General features: G+C 47.8%; 1 long non-coding RNA gene across 1 annotated transcript in view; it reads left to right on the forward strand.

The window, feature by feature from the left end:
• The window catches only part of LOC122496774, a 30,804-nt gene extending 15,175 nt beyond the window's left edge, over positions 1 to 15,629 (forward strand). The window contains exon 3 of the long non-coding RNA XR_006300936.1: positions 14,448 to 15,629. This is a non-coding gene — a long non-coding RNA (uncharacterized LOC122496774). The remainder of the gene's footprint in view (positions 1 to 14,447) is intronic.
• Positions 15,630 to 19,081: the final 3,452 nt, after the last annotated feature.

A 19,081-nucleotide genomic window follows, 5' to 3' on the forward strand; every position in this document is an offset into this window, starting at 1 on the left:
TCCTTTTAACTTTTTCTCCTGAATTTATTTTTGTCTCATCGAGTTTCTTTCTCTTTCTTAACTTAAATGGTAAAACTGGATTCTCTTTAAGTGTTTTTATGCTCTCTGCTGGCTGGCCGGCCCCTGGGAGCCCAGGCAGGTAGCTGGGGTGGTGTCCATGCCGTGGGGGAAGCCAGGTGGGCTGTGGCACTTCCCTCCCTCTGTTGATCCCCAGTCTTTCCCCACCAAGTCCTGATTCAACAACCCTTAATGTTAATGATCTGGGGGACTAGATGCCCCTCCTACTCCCATAAGATTAAGCCATTCATGATGACTACAGCTGAAACTCCAAGGAATCTGGATCCTGGAGAAAAGTGGGCTGGAAAGGGATATATGTGCTGCTTTCAAATATCTGTGAGAAGAGTGGACATACTCACTGTTGACCTAGAGGAAAGAACATGAACTTAGAACCACAGCCCACGGGTGATGATAAGGAAGCACATTTATTTTTAAAACAATCGCCACTGTTGAGAAATGGGACGGGTTGACTGGTGAAGGAGTACTTTCCCAGCTTCACAAGTGATGGATCCTTCACAAGGAGTTTAGATGTTATAGAAGAGAATCCTGCATTGGTGGTGGGACGGTGTGTGTGTGTGTGTGTGTGTGTGTGTGTGTGGCTTCTAAGATATCTTTTCGCTTTAAAATTCTTACTTCTGTTTTCAGAAAACAAGATTGTGCAGTAGATTCTGTACTATGTTCCCAGCATCTATTTCCCCTTTCTTCTGTTTACAACATACTGTGCCCCTCTGCACTTGGTGAGCAACCCTCCACCAGCCTGGACCAGTCATACTACGTCACTCCAACTGCGTGCTGACTGGTTCAGAGACGGGCATGTGACTCAGAGTGACTGCCTCCTCCCCAATCAGAGTTTCTATCTTGAGCTATGTGGGAAGAGTCCTTTTCTCTTTCTGTTTAGAAACATAAAAAATATAAATCTAGAGCTTCCTGCTGCCCCCAGCAGGTATCTTTCTAGCAGGGATCCTTCTGGCTGAGCTACTTGGCCTGGGGGAATGAGGCCCACATTTAATGAGACAGGGAGAAGAGGTAAAGAGGTCTGGAAGTGTTTGCATCTCTGATTCTTAAGATTAGCCTTACCAGTTCTCTTTCTGTGGTTTGATTGTGTGCACTGGAAAAGTGCCCTTTTGCTTTAGCCAGTCAGACTTGGGTTTTCTGTAACTTGTAACCAAAAAGGGTCTTTTTTTTTTTCTTAATGTTTATTTATTTTTGGGAGAGAGAGAGAGTGACAGAGTGTGAGTGGGGGAGGAGCAGAGAGAGAGGGAGACACAGAATCTGAAGTAGGCTCCAGGCTCTGAGCTGTCAGCACAGAAGTGGACTTGGGGCTTGAAATCGCGAACTGTGAGATCATGACCTGAGCCGAAGTCAGACGCTTAACTGACCGAGCCACCTAGGTGCCCCTCCAAAAAGGGTCTTGACTGACATGGTTGTTATTGTACAAAAACATCATTTTACACTGATGACCAATTTTTCAAATTTCTTCTTTTTGAAAAAAAAATTTTTTTAATTTTGAGAGAGAGAGCAAGAGCATGAGCGAGTGTGCACAGCAGGGAAGGGGCAGAGAGACAGGGAGAGAGAGAATCCCAAGCAGGTTCTACACTGTCAGCGAGGAGCCAGATGTGGGGCTTGAACTCACTAACCATGAGATCATGATCTGAGCTAAAAGCAAGAGTCTGATGCTTAACCGGCTGAGCCACCAGGCACCACCAATTTTTCAAACTTCTTAATGAGAATTCTTTCAGAAAGAAAAGGCAACATTTGCTTATAGCTAAACTAAAAATTACTGTAGTTTTTCACACTAGTAAGCTGGCCTGAGGATAGAGTTAATAGAGGGTTCCGTGTGCCTTTGTATGAAGCCCAGCCGTCTCTATCAGCATATGCCTGTTGTCTCCACTTGGATGACCCAAAGCACAGCACTTGAGGGGTGAATGGGTGATTCAGTCAGTTAAGAATCTGATTCTTGGTTTTTGACTCAGGTCTTGATCTCATGGTCATGGGATTGAGTCCCACATTGGGCTGTATGGTGACAGCACAGAGTCTGCTTCCAATTCTCTCTCTCCATCTCTCTCTCTCCCCCCCCTCAAAATAAAGAAATAAACTTACAAATAAAAATAAAATAACAGCACTTGAGCTTTCCCTCCCAAGCCTGATCCTCCCCTAGTCTTCCCCATCCCACAAAATGCCCTTTTCATCCATTCACCTGGGTTCTAAGTGAAATACTTAGGAGGCAGCCTTCCTTGTACCCCTCTGCTTCCTCATGTCTAATCCACCAGCAAGTCCTGTGTCTCCCTCCAGAACTTCTGTGCATCTGTACATCCTGTCATCTCCTACTTGGACTATAGCAGTAGCCTCTTAGCTGACTCCTTACTTCCCACTTCTTGGTCCTTTCTGGTCTTTTCTCTACACAGAAACCCTAGTGAGCTTTTAAGAACATGAATCAGATTCTGTCATTTCCTTGCTTAAAACCATTGATGACTTTCCATTGCATGCAGAATAAAATGCAAAGGCTTGCAGTGGTCCAGAAGGCCCTGCATGCCTGGACTGGTCCCTGCCCACCTCTCTACCCTCAGCTCCTGTCACTCTGTCTCTGTTTACTATGCTCCAGTCACTCTAGTCTATTTCTTGTTTCTGCTTTGCGGCTCTTCCTTCTCCCGGGACACTTTCATCCAAGTCTTAGAGTGGCTAGCTCCTTAAGGCTCAAATATCACCTCCTTAGAGATGCATTTGAACGTGGTGTAGTATTTACTACTATATGTTTACTGCTATATACAGTATTTACTACTACTATTTACTATCTAAAATTATTGTGTTTATGTAAGTGGTAATCGTTTATTTCCCATCATTGGGATATAAATCCAGGGGCCAGGCCAACCGATGCTCAACAAATCATTAATGAATAAATGGAAGGATAATAGGGGAGCAACACATGGGTGCGGACTGTGAAGCTGAGTAGACAATATGTTCCATTGCTGCTGGTTGGCTTTGCAGATCCAGATCCAGAGCCCAGTTTTTGGAAAGTTTGTTGGAGCCTTTCCAAGGTCTGTCATTGTGTGTGTGTCGTGCCTCAGGTGGCTTCCTGTCTAGTTGATGAGTAGTGTTGCCACCAGGAGCCGAGGAGAGTGTTGGGGTGGTGACTGGTGTTGACAAGAATCACCCAGGGAGTGTTGTAATGCAGATTCTGGGGCCCAGCGAAGCCCTCGGGCTGGACTCCTAGGAAAGGTAAGGAGGGGGCAATCAACTCATCCAGGTTGGCCCGGGACATCCCCAGCTTTAGCACTGAAGGTCGCTTGCTCTCTGAAAAATCCATCAGTCGCTGGCAAATCAGGAGGGTTGGTCACTCTAAACAAGGTGTTCAGAGAGAGGCAGAGAGCGTCAGATGAAGTTAGCTTGGAATGGTTTCTTGGGGTTGCTAAGGTAGAATCATTTCTCATCTTAGGCTTTGAGTTTTGGCTGTCCCCTCAGCCCTGCTGTGGAGTAAGTCTGGGTTTTCCAGACACCAAGCTGGGACAGAAAGGAAAGGAAACCATTGTTTCTTGAACACCTGCAGTGAGCCAGCTGCTGCTCTAGACCTTTATTACTGAATGTATCCCTTGGTAGCCTTTTTATTGCACCCATTTTAGAGGCAGGACACTGAGGCATATGAAGTTATGTAATTGCCTGAACTCAGACATCTTCCAAACAGAGGATATAGGAGTACCAAGTCTCCCTGACACAGATGCCCAGGCCCCTTTGTAGGTGTTTTGCTTTGTGTATAGGGGTGTGTGTGTCAGAGATGTGGCTGGGACCTCAGCTTGACAGTTGTCCTCAGTCCTCAGGGTTGGGGTTCTCCTGTGATCTAGAGAAGGCCTCACGGACTGGACAGTGAGATAGTTAAGGAAGAGGCACCCAACGAAGTTTCTTTTGGGCTGGCCAGGGCCTGGCTGTGCAGGTGGCTCTCCACCACCAGGTGGCGCTGTGGCTCTGCCTTAGAAGGCTCCCCGCAGCACTATTGCTGGTGCAGAGCCCGCCAAACGACCAGCCACTGGGCCTTATTTAATCTGCAGCCTGTAGGCAGCCTGGGGCCTGTCCACAGCTTTCTGGCTTTCCTGGACTCTGGAAGGACAAGAAGAGAGGGGAGAGGGGAGAGGTCAGAGGTTGGTCAGGAGAAGAGGAGGTTTGGGCCAATGCAGAGTCTTGGCGGTAAGGGTGACCAATGAGCACAGCTGTGAGGAAGAGGGGTAGAGATTGCTGTACTGGAACTAATGAATTTATAACATGGGCCAAATCATCTCCTGGTGTGCACAAAACACACCAGGATGAGTGGACTTGCTCCCCCATGGTGGGAGTGGGGAGTGGAACGTGGGCAGAGAAGAGGCAACTTTTCTGTCCTACAGACCGTTTTGGTCAAGGGAAGGCCTCAGCTGGAAGGGCTGGGAGGCAGAGATGGCCAGGGTGCCTCCAAGTTGGGGGCAGAGATAGCCCCCAGTCATCTGCCTGTCTGCCCCCTGCTGATCACAGGGGCCCCCTGCTATCCTCACTGGGGGGCATAGGAAAGGTCCCCCATCCGTCCTCCAGCTGCCCTTGCCATTTGGGAAAATGGCTTCAAGGATGCTGGCCCTCAGGATCCCACTCTCTTATCACCTATTTTGTATATCAGGACTCAGGCCTTCTAGATGCTCATCAAAAGACATCACTACAACAAACTTTTAACTCTTTTTCAAAGCCCACACCAGCGCCACGTGGTGACTCACTGTGGATTAGCTGCCTAGCAGTGGGTTTGGCCTGCACATTGATGTCAGAATGTGAAATAGTGTCTGCACTGTAAAGCCCCAAATGCATCCTTGGCACTGGGGAGTTGAGCAAAGGCCTCCTGAAGGGAAGGCGTGGTATGGGTGCAGGAGGGCTTTGGGAAAGAGGAGTACTTGGCAGTGAGACAGGGGAGCAGAAAGCAGAGGGAACTTCATCAGTTTTACAGTCTGCCTTTCCCTGGTTTCTGGGCTGAGTGCTGTGACAGATGTGCCCCTTAGGAATTTTTTTTAATATTACATTTTTATTCATCACCTCTTCACACAGAATCTGTTAAAATATTTTGTTTCATTTGTATCTACAGTATCATTCTCTCTCCCCTTTTAATTCAAGAGGTAATATAGCCACAGATTCAAAATTCAGAGGGTTCAAAATAAGTAACCTTTTCCTGTTTCACGTATAAACAAACAACCTGATGTTTACCAACAGAAAAACAGCAAGGACAGTGAAGGACAATTTGTGGACAAAACGTGTTAAGGTGTCACCCTGATTGTTGCAAAAATTCTCTCCACTCCCCACCCCCGAATTTTGAGAACTTTTTTGAGAAGTTGCAACTTTTTGTTAAGTCAGGTCTTTCCCTGTATGATCGATTCTGTGCATGGAAAGTCAGTGCCCATCCTGAGATGAGTTAGTCTTTTTCTTCAGTTCTTTCTCATGGCTTTCCGGTTTGCTCTCTGACCCTCCTCAGAGATGTTTCTTTTAGTGACGTGATTATGAGACAGAACCCAGGGCTGGCTTAGCTGCCTGAGGATGGTGCCTTTGGAGGCCAAATGGCCTCAGACCCCAGTCCTGGCTCTGGACCGTCCATCATCTCCCCATCTGACAGTTTTTCATGGTGGGACAAGCAGGCTGGGAGGGACCAGCCTCTGGAAGTGGAATTTCCTGCTGGAGAAGAGGGTCTGGAAGAGCTGACTCTGCCATGGGGACTTGGGAGGGGGCAGACTCTGGTCACTGTCTGAGCACCCTTGTTGGCTGGTCCCTGGGCATAGGGGAGTGGAATGTGGGCAATTCTGGAGGACAGCCTGTGACTTGAGGAGTCCTGCCCATCAGACTGTGGGGCAGAGCTGGAATCTAGACCCTGGAGACTTGGGAACCAAGGAGGACATAGACTGAGAACTCTGAATAGGGACCAAGGTGGGCCCTGGGGGGTGGACCTTCTGGGGGATGGAGGAGCCCAGTTAATCAAGACAGGCATTGGTCAAGGTTGCCCTGGTAGCCTGCCTGCCCTTGACATTTCAGAATTTGGAGCCACAGTAGCTGAAATGGTCCGTGCGGTAATGTGTGTATGAATCCTTAGGAAACAAAATCATTGTGGGCATGTGTCAGGCCCTGAGCCAACTGTAGGGGTGTCATTACTGCCTTGTGCATCGGTCCCAGAAGGAAGATGTAGATGCCCCCTCCCTCCCTTATACCATCTCCCTGGATCTTGGAGATGGCCCAGTCAACCTCATTCATAAAGGGGCCTCTCCCGTTCCAGATATTCCAAATGTTGCCTTTAAGCCCCCTCCCCTCCCATCATGTGACTTCACACAGCATGCCGCTCTTTCTAGGGCATGAGTTTCCTCATCCATAAAATGAGATGGTGATCCTGCTCCAACCTACAAACCAAGTGGCCAAATGAGGGAATAGGTAGGACGCTGTTCTGGAAAAAGGAAAGTGAATCATCTGAGTGCAAGATTCTGAAGTGGTTCCACCCAAGGCCCGTGGAACACAGCTCCACAGCTGTCTCTCCCCAGGGCTCCAGCAGGTGGCAGCATTGCCCTCCCCCTGTGCTGGTCACTCCGGGGCCTCTCCTCCCAGACACTGGTGTGTAAGACCTTGGACCTCACTTAGTTCACACCCCACAGTCCCACCTCCCATGGGGAGGTGGGGGGTAGGGATCTGAGTGGCCTCTGAGACACTGGCCAGGGCTGGGAGCCTGAATGCCCCGGACAGGAAGGGCCTGGAAAGAGAATTAAGATCTTGTTCTTTTCCTTCAAAACAGCACAGACAAGCCAGGAGGAGGAGACCTGGTGTGCATGAGCCTAAGAAGGCTGAAGGGAAACCTTGTCTTGCTCTGCCACGACCCGTCCCACACTGCCTGGAGGTGGCAATTTAGGATCCAGAGGCAAGGACTTGTCCTCTGCCGGGTTTTTGTCTTTAGCCAGAAAGGCCAGCTGGCATTTTAGCAGGGGCAGAGGTGGGTGAGTCCTCTATTTTTGTGTGTGCCAACGGGTTGAAAATTTAACACATTTCAGTTCATCTGTGCAGAAAAGAAGTAATTTATTTATTCATCTCTAACAAATGTGGCCTTTCTCCCAACCCCTACCTGAAGATTAGTGAGAAAAACAACAAAATATTCAACTCAATTTTAACATCACAGGACCTGATGGTTTTAACGTGTCCTGTTCAGTGATGTTTTTTGTTTTTACATTATTGATTGATTGATTGATTGAGAGACAGAGAGAGAGCACGTGCAAGTTGGGGAGGGGCAGAGAGAGAATGAGACACAGAATATGAAGCAGAGATTCTGTGTCAGCACAGAGCCCGATGCGGGGCTCGAACTCATGAACCATGAGATCACATCCTGAGCCGAAGTCGGACGCTTAACTGACTGAGCCACTCAGGTGCCCCAGAGATGTTTTGTTTCTCTTGGAGCAAGGGCTCAGTTCTCAGCCTGTCTTCCCTTGCTTCTCTCACTAACATGGTGTCAAGGGGTATGGACATACAAGGGCAGCTTACGTGACATTTAGTGGCAGCAAGGAGTTGCCTGGAGTGTGGCGTCCTCTGGGTTCCCGGCAAGGTCACTTGCCCGCCCTCTAGCCAATGATGGCACTTGAAGCTGAGTTTATATAACTCCTAGTCTAGCCCCTGTTAGTCTTCCCAGAGTTCCAAAGGGAGACCGGGACAGGGGCCTTCACTGGGGTTCCTTCTCTGGAGCAAAGCCAGACCGGACTGCTTAGCTCCCCTTGTTCTTTCCTCCTGGTGCCTTCCTGCTGTCCCCTGGGCAGGAAGGAGTGGACCAAAAAGCCCTTTCTTCTCTTGCCTGGGCATCTGTTCCATAAAACTCCATGGTCACACCCAAGAAGAGATGAAGAAAGGAATCCAGAAAATATGCTCTTAAGAGAACGGCCTGGTTTAGAAGACTTTTGACCTAACATAATCATATTTTTCCTGTCAGATGCCAAACATTACAGCATTTTTTCTTCTGCTCATTCTGTCTACATCAAACCTTCATCTTAGTCTCTCTTCAGGCAGAGATGGATGCCTCAGGCCAAGGAAGATGGAGGTCATGAACTCACAGGGCAAGAAAGAAAAGCACATTCATACATTTTCAAATGTCCTTGTATGCTTGAAATGTTACTAACATTGGACAATGGAACCAAAGGAAATATGACAGGTAAAATGTGAAGGCTTTCTCAACAGGGAGGATTCACTATCTTGCCTGTGTTAGATTTCCTTCCAGGGAGGATACATGGCGAGTCAGAAGTAGATTCCACTCAGCAGAAAGAGGCACACACTGTGAAAAGATGGCCCAACCCAGTGGGAATCCTTCCTGAGCTTCCCGGGACCAAGGCAAGACCAGGGCTGGAGTAGGATGAGATGAAGGCTGTGAGTGGAGAGCTCCTCTCCAGGCCCCTCATTTGCCCTCTCCTGTTGGAGGAAAGAAGAGATGGTAATTCAAGCTAACTAGGAGCCTGGGAAAGGGGGGTGGGTGGTGGGTATAATTCACTGTCCTCCTTCAGTGCCGTGGGCAGGCAGACCATGGTATGAGCCTTCATCATTCACACAGCTTACTCAGGAAGGGGACTTACCGGGCAGGGCTGATTGGCCACACTCACAGGTACTCACTGGCACATGTGGCTGGACACATACTCAGCTGCTCATATTCATGTGTGTTTCCACGTGAATACCTGTAGAACTCTCAGAGCAGTGCCTGACCCAGTAAGCAGGCAATAAATGCCAGCTGCCATTACCATCCAGGGCACCACCAAAAGTTCTCTTAAACATACCTAGAGAGACACAGACACCCAGGTGTGTACATTCGCATATTCAAAGACATGTAGACACCTGTAAATATTTACATGGAAGCACTTGAATCTCAATAGGTATTGTTGAATACAATGGGTATTGTTCTTGCACTATACAAGAGGATTACGCAATTGAATCCTTACAACAACCTCACGAGTGAGTATTGTCATTCATCACAATTAACAGATAGGTGAATTGGGTCACACAGAGGTGACAGCTCAAGGTCACATGGCTAGCAATTGGTAAACTTGGGATTCAAGCCTAGAAAGTCCGGCCTCAGAGCCTGCACACATAACTGCCTGCTATTCTGCCATCTTTCGCACAGATGCCCTAAGCGCAATCACAGACCTTCCCACAGATGTGAAGAAACCTCTGCATGTAGGTAGATGCACTGCCATACTCATAAGACACATCACAAGGCATGGGATCCCTGCAACATGCATGCTCAACCATGGCTCTGAACCTTGCAGAACCTTCCAGCCTTCTGAGTCAGTGGCCTAATTTGATAATTCTCAGGGAGTGAGCTTTCAAATGACTCCAATAATGCACCAGCTATAGTGGATGTTGGGTTCACAGCCCCCACCCCACGTGGGGGACTCAGGGTGGTTTGAGGGAGGAGGCCGGACTTGCCTTCGCCTCCAGGGGCTGAATCACATTTTGGCTTTTCCTGAAATCTCAGGACCCCTGGCCTCTTTCCGCCCCCTTGTCCTTGGTGAGTGCAGGATACTGCCTGGACCATGGTCTTAATTCCTTGTGCTTGCCCAAGCCTTGTTCTTGTTCCTCACCTCCATCCCAGAGACAGGTGCCCCCCACTGGAGGCTTTGAGGTGGGTCCAAATGGGAAGTCTCTTAGCTTCCTAGGCCTGGGGGAGAGCTCTCTGCAAAGGGGAGGACAAGGAGGGCAAGGAGCCGCCTTTATGGCTTTCCTTGGCTCCTTGCTGAGTGGATGCTGTGCCAGATGTGGGCTTTGGTCCAGGACTAGGCTTGGGCAGGTGGTGAGGAATCATTGTCTCAGAAGGTTAGAGAGACCTAGGGACTTTGAGTGTCTAGTCCAGTTCCCTCATTTTATAGGCTAGAAACTGAGTCTCTGAGATGGGAAGGGATGTGCCTGAGGTTGCCCTGCAAATCTTCAACATTAAGTCTTAACTCCAAGTTCAGCGTTCAGTATGTCATAGAATAAGGCTCCATGGGGGACAAGACAAAGGTTTCCTCAGTGTACAAGTTACAGAAATCCAGGACAAACCAGAGTCATTGGCATCCAAAGTCATATTTCCTTGCCTTGGGTGGCTGACTACAATTTTAATCTGAACCCAAGGAGACCTTTTAAAAAATATTTTGGCTGTTGTGTGTAAGACACCTCTGTACCTGGCCAGGGCACTGGCTCTGAACCACACGAAGACTTTTGGCCTGAAGAGATCTGAGTACACCTTAATATATCTGCATTTAACTGAGAAACAATCCTCACAAAAGTCTACATTTACCCCATGTTTCTCCTGGAATGTTTTCTCTGTTGGCAACCATTAACATTGGCACTTTCTGTGTGCCAGGCTCTGTTCTCAGCACTTTACCTGTGTTACTCATTTAATCCTCTTAGCAGCCCAGTGGTGCAGACACTATCATCACTATTACCACCATCATCAGCATCACCACCATCATCATCGTCATCATCATCATCATCATCATCATCATCTTCCCATTTTATTGATTAGGAGACTAAGGAACAAAGGGATTAAGTAATTTGCCTAAGGCCTCCAGATTAGAAAAGGGCAGAGCAAGGACTCAAAACCAGGCAATGCCGCCTCCACACTAGAGCTGTGAGCCTGGTCCTCCAGCGTACGGTCAGCCATCATCCCCAACTGCTCCCCTTGAAATTTCTGAGAGTCATGCCCAGGGACCCCCTATACCAGTAAGGAGAGCCCAGGCAGGTAGAGAGCTGTACACAGGCCCCAGACATGTGCAGTCTTGGGAACCGATCATCTACCGCACAGTCCTGCAGAATTGAGACATACGTGTGATCCGGGCCACACACGTGTCTAGCTCTCCTGGCCTTCAAGAAGGCCTGTAGCTACTACCACCTGCTCTACTCTACCTCCTTGTCCTCCACTCTCTTCTCCCCACATGACACTTTTGACCAAAATGGGGACAGATCCATTTCACCTGAAGTTGGCAAAGAAAAGATGAGGGTTTTTCAGTATGGTGCATAGAAGGAAACTGTGGGGGAAAGGAAGACATTTGCAAATGTAAAAATGATTGGATGTAAAAAGCATGGCTCTCTGGTACTCACTAGTAGCAAACTCTGACTCCGTTTGACTATGGCTCCCTCCTGGCCTAGCACGAGGCCCTGGGCCCGGACCTGAGGGCCTTGGAAGGATGTGATGCTCTCCAGAACAGGTCAGGTTTTAAGATGACTCTGGGGAGGGGTTTGGCTCTGTGGTATTCCTGTACCTGGTCCCAGGCCAGGTCAGACCATTCAGATTTGGAAAGGGGAGCAGTATTGGCTCTGCAGATGGGACAGGTTGGCTTCTCAGGACCCACTCCACTCCCATGCCCCTCTCTGGTCTTTTTGAGGTAGTTGTTCAGGTGTTCCTTCTGGCCCAGATAAGTGCCCAAATTCTCTTCTGGCTATTGCAGTACCTCTGGCTCCCCCCTTGGTCAGGCACCTGTTACATTGTTCTGGTGATTTCCACTCCTGGGGGAAGGGTATAAGTGGAGGCCCACAGACCATATGTCTAAATAGTCAAAAATTGTAAGTCAAGCTAACAAACTGTTCATTAAAGTATGTTCTATCCTTCAGCCTTGATGAGTTTACCTTCAAAATGATACAATTAAAAATACATAGGGGGCCTATGTGGCTCAGTCGGTTGAGTGTCCGACTTTGTCTCAGGTCATGATCTCACAGCCCATGAGTTCGAGCCCTGCGTCGGGCTCTGTGCCGACAGCTCAGAGCCTGGAGCCTGCTTCAGATTCTGTGTCTCTCTCTCTCTCTCTGCCCCTTCCCCGCTCATGCTCTGTCTCTATCTCAAAAATAAATAAACAAAAACATTTTTAAAAATGCATGTATAGTTATTTTTATATGACTGAAAATTTGCAAAATGCTGAAGACCACCAAACTGAATTATTGCTGATATACATTAGGGGCTCTGTTCATGGGCCAGTGATGTTTGGATGAATAATACAAACAAAGACATTTATAATTCATAAATTAGCATGTATTTATTCTTTGAAATTCATTTTATTGCCTTAATTTCAGCAAAATCAGTCATGCTTTTATTTATTAAAAAATGTTTTAATTAAAATTTTTAAATGTTTTTATGTATTTGTGTGTGTGTGTGTGTGAGAGAGAGAGAGAGAGAGAGAGAGAGAGAGAGAGAGAGAGTATATGAGCAGGGGAGGGGCAGAGAGTGAGGGAGACACAGAATCCAAAGCAGGCTCTAGGCTTTGAGCTATCAGCACAGACCCCGATGCAGGGCTCAAACTCGTGAACCACGAGATCATGACCTGAGCTGAAGTCAGACGCTTAACCAAGGGAGCCACCCAGGTGCCCCTAAAATTTTTTTTAATGTTTATTTATTTTTGAGAGAGAGAGAGAAACAGAGTGCAAGCAGGGGAGGGGCAGAGAGAGAGGGAGACACAGAATCCAAAGCAGGTTCCAGACTCTGAGCCATCGGCACAGAGCCTGACGCGGGACTCAAACTCACCAACCACGAGATCATGACCTGAGCAGAAGTCGGATGCTCAATCAACTGAGCCACCCAGGTGCCCCAGTCATCATACTTTTGTAATAGAGAACTCATAATTTGTGTTCTAGTGAACAGTAATGACCTAAAGGATTAGAAACAAAATGTGATTGTATTCAGTTGTTTTAGTAAGCTATTGCCATGTAACAAAACACTCCAAAGTTTAGTGGTTTAAAGCAATATTAAAGATAATTTTATTATCTCTCATGGTTCTGTGGGTCTACCAGGCTTAGCTGAGCATTTCCTCTGTTGCTTTGCTTGGAAATTCTTGTGCGGTTGTGGCTAGCTGGTGGCTGGGGCTGGAGTCATCAAGAGGCTCAACTGAGTTGCTGGGATGGCTGGTTCTTTCCTCCTTTTCATATGATCTTTTGGTCTTTCTCCGTCCACACGGTCTCTCTAGTAGTGGCTGTGCTTCCCACATGGTAGCAGAACTCACAGAAGTGAGTATTCCAAAAAGGAGGAAGGGGAAGCTTCCAGTCCTCTTAAAGTCTACATCCAAAATGTACGCAACATATACCCACTGTGTTCCATGTGTTAGCATGAGTCACCGCCCAGCTTCAGTGGGCGGGGGGACCACACAGGGTCCACAGACCACATAAATACCGGGAGGTTTGTTCCCTGGGGCCTTCTTTGGAGACCAACTACCACAGTGTTGGAAGTGAGTGTTGTAACAAAAATTTAAAACCCATGGCATTTTCTTTGGGACAGTTGGGGGGCAGAAGCTGAAGAAACTTAGGGAGAAACTGAAGTCTTGAAACATAGAAAAGGGGATGGAAGCTATTCACTGGCAGAAATATGTAAGACCATCCCCTACAGTAATGGAGAAAACAGAAAGGGTGACTATGAATTTGTGAAACGTCTAAGGCCAGTTCCAAGCAAAATGTTCAAAGTGCTAATTGGCTTCTTTCAGGTGGCTCTGATAAAATAGGAGAAGATTGAGATGAGCTAAAGAAGTTTTGGAGCAGAATTAGTAAATCTAAGGAGGTCAGGTCTGTATTCTAGCCAGCAAAAGGCTCAAAAAGCAAGGATTCGCCTCAGGGCAAAGAAAATCCTGGGTGCTGCCAGTAAAGTGTGGTCTCAGGGATAGTGAAAGGTGTGGCTGTAATACCTTTGTGAAGAGCTCAGAAATATTTAAGGGCATGTGTTTAGACCCTTTGGGTACACAACAGGACTTCTAAGAATGTTAAGAGTGTATCTCTTAGATCCTCTCTGCTGGACAATGGGATTGAGAATCTCATAGCAAGTTTAAGCGGGGCTTAAGGTGAGAGGAGCTTTTTCTTTAATGGAGTAGGTTTTAATTTGATATATAATAAACCCACATGTTAAAAAAATTTTTTTTCAGCTTGGATTGAAAGGGACAGAGTTCAAAATGAAGAGTCATTTTTTATGGGCAAGAAACAGGCTGAGAAGTCAATGTGGTTACAAACACTGACTATTTCTTCTAGAAAAAGAAGGATAATTCAGAGTATGGAACTGAGAGCCACAGACACCCACTCCCAGAGAACAGGACTAGGATCTAATTAAGGAATTGGCTTGATTTCGGAATTGTTCCATACAAGTCCCCCCCCCCTTTTTTTTAAACGTTTATTTATTTATTTTTGAGCAGGGGGGGAGGGGCAGAGAGAGAGGGAGACAGAGAATCCCAAGCAGGCTCCGCACTGTCAGCACAGAACTTGATGCGAGGCTCAAACTCACGAATTGTGAGATCATGACCTAAGCTGAAATCAAGAGTCGGACACTTAAACTACTGAGCCATCCAGGTGCCCTCTCCTTTTTGAATGAGAGTATCTATATCATTTACCCTGTGTCTACCTCCTTATCGTTTGTTGGGGTTAAGATAACTTGTCTCTTTTTTTCACAGAACTTCAAGTCAGGAGGAGTCATCTCCAAGCATCCACACCTGAGGGGCTTCCTCTTCTCCAGACCTGATGGAGATGCTGAAGTTCTGGATCTGAAGCGTAAGCCTGATAACGTCACAGATGAGACTGTGGGGATTCTGAGGATGACTGTATTCAAATGTGTGAGGAACATGATTCTTTGAAGTGCTAGAGGGCAGCCCGTGGTAGCTAGTCTTCAAAGCTAGCCCCCCAGTGAACCACCTCTCCTAGTATTCATGATCTTGTGCTGTCCTCTTTCTGGAATCTGGGCTGTTCCTGTGACTTTGGCTAATAGAAAGAAAGCAGTGACAGTGATGTCATGTGACTTCTGAGGACAGGTCATAGGGAGCCTTTTGGCTTCCACCTGGGTTTCTTAGAATGCTCGCTCTGGAACAAGCCAGCCATCATGTAAGCAGTCTGATTCCTTTGAGACTCAGATGCTATGAGGAGGCTAAGCTAGCTGTGTGGAAAGTTTACAGGAGAAAGCAATACAGTCTGTCAGACTCTACCTGCTCTGGTCATCCCAGCTGAGATCAGATATGAGAGTCAAGATGCTGCCATCTTGGATGTACAGCCCAGCTGAACCTGCATCTGACTCTTGACCTGCAACCATGTGAGAGACCCCTCCCCCTGGCCGCCAAGGGACCACTGAGCCAGTCAATCCACAAAACTGAGAGATAAAAATATTTTAAGCCACTGGTAACTGAAGCAGTAAAAAAAAAAAAAAAAAAAAAAAAAAAAGTATTTTAATTTAAAAATGCAAATTAGGGGTGCCTGGGTGGCCCAGTCAGTTGAGCATCCGACTTTGGCTCAGGTCATGATCTCATGGTTCGATGAGTTCAAGCCCCACATCGGGCTCTGTGCTGACAGCTCAGAGCCTGGAGCCTGCTTTGGATCCTGTGTCTCCCTCTCTCTCTCTCTGCCCCTCCCCCACTCGTGCTCTGTCTCTCTCTGTCTCTCTCTCTCAAAATTAATAAACATTAAAAAATGTAAAAAAAATTATAAAAGAGCAAAACATTGCATTTCATACAACTTTTTAGCAAGTTATTTTTCTTTCACATATTCAAAATTATCTATTAAAATTAAAAGGCAAATGTAACCAATGGTAAAACTAATGCATTTTATCTAATACAAAAATTTAAGTAAAATATTTAAATAAAGCTGAATTTTTACGTTTTGAAAATCTCATTCACTCTTCGTAAAAATTTTTGTGAAAGTAAAATCCCGCCGTGGTTCCCCGGCTGTCTATTGCCAAGGTAAAGAATCAGTCTCACGCTTTGTGTGGGTTCCGTCTTGACCTGCACATATGCAAATGTGGGAGAATTATGAATTATTTATGCTGGGAAACGCTCCTCGGCTGCCACATACGATTGTAGCATTGCTGACGTGTGCGTACCTCTGGAACCACAACGAGAAGCAAGGAAATGCATGTTTGCCCTGCTCGGGGCACGCTACTTCCATTGCCTTCCTGCTGAGAGGAAGGACTTGATAAATTAATCTGTCTTTCCTCTTAAGTGCTTCCACCATTCAATCCTCCCTGCACTTCCGAGCAGCCAGGCCCTCTCTGATGTCGGTAGCAGCAGGACCCACATGTTTTTCGAGCATTTGAACAGTCTCCTCTGGATTCAAGGACATAACTCGACCGTGGGGGAGAAGCATTTCCCTGGGGCCTGAGCGACGTGACCCGTGAGAGTGGATGTTCAGGGGTAGAGGTCGTGCTCTGCTAGTGCTGAGTGCCTGCTCCCCAGGGAGGGAGGTGCCTTGTGTTCTTTAACTGTGTATGTACGTGCATGTGTGTGTGTGTGTGTGTGTGTGTGTGAGAGAGAGTGCATGTGCATGCGTGTGCATCCATGCGTGTGTGTGTGTGAAGTGTGGGTCCTCTGAAGAGTGGGTCTCAGAACAGAGACTGGTCCACCTTTAAGGGTGCTACTGCTTCTGGCCATCCTGTGCTGGTCTGGCAGAGGCCTCCTGGGCCTCTCTCCCGGAGTCCTATGGAACTCTGACCCTTGGATGCCTCACTCTTACTCTGATTTAGCTCTTCGGTTTGAAATATTTCATAGTCAGTTATTAGCCTGGTGTATCAGTCGAGACATTATCAGCTGCGAGGGACAGAAGACCAATCCAAACAGGCCTAAACAAAGAGGAGATACGTTGGTTCCCACAACCAAGTCCAGGGGCACAGATAGAGGGCCCAGACTTTGTTTTCAGGGGTGGGGGTCGGAGAGCCCTGTGACTGACAGACAGCCTACCAGGACACGTAGAGTAGAGGGGGTGGAAGAAGTATGTGTGGTTCCCCCAAGGAGGGGAGGTAGCCAGAATGCAACATGCCCTCCACACCTGGGTATAACCTTTTGCGAAATTCAGTTCTCCGTCTGTTGTGCTGGACACCTGGGCCTGATTTCCCAAGCAGCCCAGGTTGCAGGCACTGTCTTCCTGACACTGGCTACTGCCTGAAGCAGATTCTTTACCCGCTCCCGCTCCCATGTCAAAGCTTCCCATCCCTCGCTGGGCCCCGGCTGGTGTGACAATCAGCAGCAGAGCAGAAGCAACTGAGCCCTGTGAAGGCAGAGGCCTTCTTGGTGCACATCATCTTTTCCTCGGGTCTGCTTGAACACCCAGGGATCCCCCGAGGACGGCTCCCCCAGCATTACACCACTGCAGTTGTGCACAGTAGAAATGTCTGTACAATAAACATCAAAGACACCATTTCTGTCAGGCAGCAAAAGGGGGTCATTCCTCTCTCCTGGAGCTCTACCGACAAGCCCTCCGTGGTCAGAGACCCAGTGGATGGGCTCTCATAACACTTCACTTCACGCAGCCACTCCTCCACATGGGGTCCCCCGGATGCCTGGCAAGTAGGACAGATCACCCTTCCCGAAGCCCCAAAGGGGCACTCCCCCTTGATTCACTTTCCACTCCCCCTCCCAGCTGAATGTGGCTGCTGCCCCCGCCTCCCTGCTCCCAGTGTTTTCTGACACACACTCACATTGCTTCTTGGAGTCTGCTGGAAACTGACCCCGAGAGGAAAGAAAGGAGGGGCTGGACAGCACGTCTTTGAGGCGGCTCACTTAACTCCGGTATGTGTGCTGCCTGGCAGCAGTGGGTCTGTGAGTGTGTGGGGGCCACGCCTGGGGCCAAGACCTCCTGACCCCCTGCTCTGGTCTGGTCCTCTCCCATCTTCTCTGTTTCCCTCTCCTCTTCTCCTTTCTCCTCCTTAGATCTCCCCATAGCCCTCTGTCCTTCTTTCTCTTCCTGTACACTCTCTTTCTCTCCCCAACCTAAATCTCAAGAGCATTACAGTATGAGCTCAATTTTCTCATCACACCTTCCCTTACCTAAAAATAGACAGTGCAAATCACACAACACAGCCATACATATAACACCATAGTGTCCACTTCCTTTTAACTCTGTCCTTTGGGGTGTTGGCCCTGTCCCTGGGTCAAGGCCCTTTGAAGACCAAGGAATGGCAGGTCCCGGCCAGAGCCAAGAATGCATTTCAAAGGCTGGCCCATCCCTCCTCCCCTTGCCCCACTGTGGTGTTTGTTACTTCCTCCCCTTGGGAGTATCCGGAGGCCCTGGTCTAGGGGAGAGATAGATGAAGGCAGAATTGTTGGATCAAAGTCCAAACACATAATAAAAGCATCTCCCTGCCCCACCTAAGGACATGATAATGTGCATTTACTCACACACAAACACAGAGCAGTGGGCTGGCCCACCATAAACCTTCTCTTATTACAAAGCCAGAATCTTTTCCATCTGTGTTTAAGCTGCAGCCTATGAAATAATGTCTATAAAAATAAGATTGGAAGCTAAAATATCGAGTGCAATAAATTATGGCTACATTGTGTTCCCTCCTGAGGGATGTCCTGGCCAAAGAGCCTTCAATATTTCTATCTAGGGCTGTGCTTTGTATTTTCTCATAAAACATTCCATTTGTTGATGGGAAGAAAGAGCCTGAACCGCTGAGCGCGATTCAATAGAACGATGGTGCTTGGCCGTCTGTACCTGCCTGGCATCTTAATTTCTCTTCCAAAGCAACAACAGTCTGCTTGTTGTGGAACCGCAGAATGAAAGCCAAAAGGGAGGCTGCCCAGGGGCAGATTTGTTGGCCAGTTTCCATCACTACCACCATCTCCCTGCTCACAGCCCCACCATTGTACCCCAACCACCATCCTGACCATGAATCCAGACACCATCCCCACCTTCCTTCAAGAATTCAACATACCTAACATGTCCCAGGCATTGGCGAGGGTCTGGGAGGGTGGGGAACCTGAGGGATTAATAAGACACAGATCTGAGAGTTGAAAATCTTTAGGGGGATGGGTCAGATGGACAAATAACTTAGAAGAAGAAGGAAAGTTAGCAGGAAGGAACTGAAAAGTTCTCCCAGAGGTCAAAGGAGGGAGACTTGTAGAGGCGTTTGAGTTGAGTCTGGAAGGGTGGGTTGGATCTGGACTTGCAGAACTGGAATGAAAGGCCTTCTTGGAAGAAGGATTGAGGTAAAAGAGAGCCCAAAATTATAACAGATGGTTGAGGAGGGGAGGAAAGCATTTGGTCTGGCTGGACCCCAAGGTGCATGAGGGGCAGTGAGAGAAGTCAAGTTGAAGTATGGGTGGGA

This window comes from Prionailurus bengalensis, chromosome A3 (genome assembly GCF_016509475.1).
Source record: "Prionailurus bengalensis isolate Pbe53 chromosome A3, Fcat_Pben_1.1_paternal_pri, whole genome shotgun sequence".
Classification (NCBI taxonomy): Eukaryota; Metazoa; Chordata; class Mammalia; order Carnivora; family Felidae; genus Prionailurus; species Prionailurus bengalensis.